The sequence below is a fragment of the Daucus carota genome, chromosome 4 (genome assembly GCF_001625215.2).
Source record: "Daucus carota subsp. sativus chromosome 4, DH1 v3.0, whole genome shotgun sequence".
NCBI classification, from domain to species: domain Eukaryota; kingdom Viridiplantae; phylum Streptophyta; class Magnoliopsida; order Apiales; family Apiaceae; genus Daucus; species Daucus carota.
In genome coordinates, this window is record NC_030384.2 from 8,674,638 (window position 1) to 8,679,247 (window position 4,610).

The window sequence follows — 4,610 nt, forward strand, 5'->3', positions numbered from 1 at the left end:
TTTGATTCGAAAAAACAAATATTTATACTTGTTGAGACTAATGAACAAAAATATGCTTATAACTTATTTTAACAAACTGCCAAACCATGAAACTATTTGCAATGTATATTTGTTTATTAAGATTATGGTTATATCTAACTAAAAAAAGTATGCGTACTAAGTAGCAAAACAAAATTTAAAAAATGGCGGTGGAAAATGTTGACAAACAATTTGTATGATTTATTATTTTATTGGGTTTGTATCAAATTCTTAAAAATATATATAAAGAAAATATTTGGTTATTATTTGGTTTTTTTTGGACCTTTTATTGTCATCTCCCCAAACTTAAAAACCAATCTTACACGGTGTATAAAATATTATAAGTTATACGAATTAACACTAAAACCACTATATAACAAAATATATCTTGTAACATAATATGTGCTTCATTCTTGAGATGTGATTGTTAATTGATAGATTTTGAAAGCTTGCAGGAGTGCAACCAATCTGATGTGATTGCAGAATCTCTAAAACAGATTTAGGATATTGGATTATGTATTCCTTCAGATAGTCTACTATTTAGTGAAATTTGAGACTTAGAAATTGGCCGAGTTTATAAAGCAAATTCTTTCTGGCTGTGAATATCTGATGTGTTTCGCATAAGATGAGGTGCTTTAGCTCTTCTTCCCTTTCTCTCTTTTGTTGTCATTTTTCCCCTTCTTTTTTGACTCTCATATATTTCATAGTTAGTGTCGTTAAATTGAACTTCTGTGCATATCTATTTAAACTACTGTGGACGTGTTTTACAATTGTGGAGTGGAATTGACTTCTTAATCATCAGTTTTAGAGAATCAGGACATCGAGTTCCAAAATTTATTACACCTGTAAAGCATCAGTTTAAGCCCGTGACTAAATCTATATTAGTTGGTTGAAACAGATAATCAAAACACAGACTAATTCAAAAGAAAGATAACATTACTTGTGGAAACCAAAACATCACAAAATGCAAATGTAAACATACAGTACTGAAGTCATCGAATTTCTCGGGAATAAAGTCTCAAACCAATGGAAAACATTACAGGCACTATTTAAAATAGTTCATAACAACGCTAAAAACACGGATGGAAATCACGAAAGGCCGAAACATGCATAAATTAGCAGCCTGGAGAATCAAGTGGATGTATCCTTCCGCACAAAAACAAATTCCTAAGTACCATCAAAAAAATATAGAGCGTGCTCTCATTGCGTGAAAAATGTTAGCTAGTCTTACCACTTTGATCTTCTTTGCAATGGAACAACTTGACACCGGAGTCTTAAACAGCTCAATCCCACAACCTCCTATAATTTTTTACATACACAATTTTATATGAAAAATTAATAGCCATGCTATTTGAATAACTACGAAGAGGTTAAAAAATAGAGAGTTGTGCCACATTATCACACCACATTGTCTGCAAATAGCATTTGGAGGACCAAGATTGGAATAGCCTGGCCAGGTTTCAGAATTTGCATAAATCATCACACTCAGGCTGACCAGTTAAAACGCAGTGATGGCATGTCATTAATCACTGTGATATATAAATTTAATTAAAAAAAAGAAACAAAATACCATCATCGAATAGAATGTTATTCTCTGTAGGATCTTCTGCCTCATTAAAATCGTGAGATAAATCTTTTACACCAGAGCTGGGCGTGCCACTACTTGGACGAAATGGCCTGCGTGACTTTGCAATATGATATTTCCAGTTAATAATATGCACAGGAAAAATGATGCCTATATTCAGAATAAGTAAGTACAACATGTCTTGGTACAGTTATATGCCAATGCATTAACATTCAACAGAATAGAAACAATGGAATATTGATGCTTTTAGTACCTGATTCGTATAGTCGTGTAAAAACACAGGAAGAGGTGAAAGGAGAACCTGGAGATTCAAACATGTTGTGAGGTGCATAACTCTTCGTGCTTTGCGAATGAGAATTGATTCTCCTCATCATTGATCCCTGAAACGTTAGAGTGCTACTGGGAGTCCTACACACTTAAGTGAACATGAAAATTGAAATTACTATCGGATCATATAAGATAAAAGAATGATGGACTACTAACCAATAGTTTTTGGAGACACGTGAGTTCCACCATTAGTATACGGATAAGTCACATAAGCTGCAAATGAAGGAAAAGAGAAAAAAGAATCTTAGTTATGTGGTATAATTTGAGTATAATATTGCGTAGAGGTAAATGGTACCTTCTTTTGTTCCTGTAATATTTTTGGCTGTGTTTCCAGTATCGTCGCCAAATCTCTGTGCCAACAGTTTTTTGACACCTGGACCTCTACCTTTGTGTCTAGGAGCTGCAGATGAAATAAATACCGTGAAATCTGGCAATCTACATGATCCTTCATACCAACCTTCAAACAATTACCAACTAATGGCGCTTTGCGAGGAGCAAGGAGAGGTTCTTGGGAATTTATCATATTTTTGCCACATGATCCACGAATCATTCAAAACTGATCCACTGTGAGATCCACTATAGTAAACTATAAAAATCTAAACATGAGTTGGAAGCAAGTAGAAGATACTGAAACAGATTAATCTCATACATCTAGAATGCAAGAGGAGCTCTCACTGACTATAAGAATTTAAAAAATCATCACGTTATTGAAATATTTTAGTGATCATGTTGAAGGGAAAATTGGTAAAACTAAGGGCCACCAGGCATAAAATATGTTTCTAGTGATGCAAGTTTGTTCAAATTATGGAGAACTAAAGTAGATATACAACATAAATTTCGATTAGCACATATCCACATATCGACTGAGAAGTTTATTTTAAATCTATGCTAATATATTAATAACAATGTCTATTTCAAACTCGGTTGTGAGCCTGTGTGTTGTCAAGTACAATCTTAGGTGATTTTTTTAGTGACATATTCTAAATGCATGCACTTTGCCTGGTAGGGGGCAACTCCATATTACTAATACATGGATGCCAGGTCTACTTGGGGGGGGGGGATTTAGTATCACACCGTACAGTTATTCAATTCAAGCTATCTAGCTACTTATTATGCCTGATTGTTAGTTTAAATGCATCGGTAATTCCTAGTTATGACCAAGTCCTAGGTAATCGATGGTTACTCTTGCTATAACGAATAAAATTAGAGTTAGCTACAATTAGATGCATAAAAATCCATCAAAATGCAGAATCAAACATGATACGCGTAAAAATTTTGCCCGCGCTACGCGTGCGGTATCCCTCAGTTAACGCATTGTTGGACACACGTTGTGAGTCTCCCAGATTTAATGATGCATTAAGTTGAATAAAAACAGAAAAATTCGACAACCATTATATCATCTATTCATCTACCTTTTACATGCAGAACTGACAATCCTATAACATCTTTTATTCCTCTTTTTGAGCACCATATGTAGTTGTAGAAAAAAAAACTCTGCACATACTTTTGTATTGTAGCTAAGAGATGTTCATGAGCCATTTCTTTCAGCAATGCAGTATATATGTGAATTCTCTAGGACCTCTCTCATCGTTTTCTTAAAATTGTTTGAGTTTATCAGGCGACGAAGAAGCCAGTTTTGTTTACAGAAGCAGATTGAGAATCATTTGATTATAAACCTAGATCAAGACATGTTATCGCTTAAATTCCACCGGGTAGTAAATACAAATAGAAATTATTATAATCCCTTATAATTTTTTTTATTAAATTAAGATGAATAAATAAATAATATTATTGGTAAATTTAGGAATAATATCATATAAATATATAAGTGCTCTTCTGCCAGTATCCTGGGTTTAAGGAAGTAAGAATGGTGGAAGTCAAACCAGAGATAGCATTTGTTGAGTACGGAAATGAGGCTCAGTTAACTGAAGCTATGTTGGGACTCCAAGAATTCAAGATAGTGCCCGAGAACACAATGTCGATCACCTACGCAAAGAAATAGAATTGTTTATTTAGCTGTGGTTATTAATTGTAGTAGGCTTGGGAGTGTCCGGGAAAGGGAAGTGTTTACCTTAGCAATGGGCATTTAAATGGTCTTTTATCAATTCAAGGAGATGATGTAATGGTTTGTGAATTCCTTTAATATTATTAGATCTGCAGGATTACTGTAATTATAGCACTGAATTTAGCTGAGTTATTGTAGTTCATAAACTGGCATTTCCTACTTTTGCTAATTTACGTCGAAATGCCAGATTTGACTTGCTACTACAAATTAAATCAGATGTTGTGATGGTTACAGGAAAAAAAGAAAGAAGGCTATAGCTCTGGAGTACATAGGTTCAAGTAAGCACTACATATAGAAGACTCTTAACAATCATCCTTCGCGTTGCTCTAATTTCCTTGTAGTATCTTTAATTTACTACAGTCAAATTATAAGATATCATCACAATTCAATCACCATTAATTCTGTGGTGTAGCTTTGATAACTCAATGTCTCGGGTAAGAACCATGGTCATGAAGCAAGAAGTATAAACTTCTATCAGACAACCATTCAAGGACCTATTTCATTTTATTTTGGAGCAGAGATTATTCAAGCTCACCCAAAATAAAAAAAATAAAATATATCAGTAAACCTACAAAGTCTGATAAACACACAAACATATTAATATAGTTGCCTTTT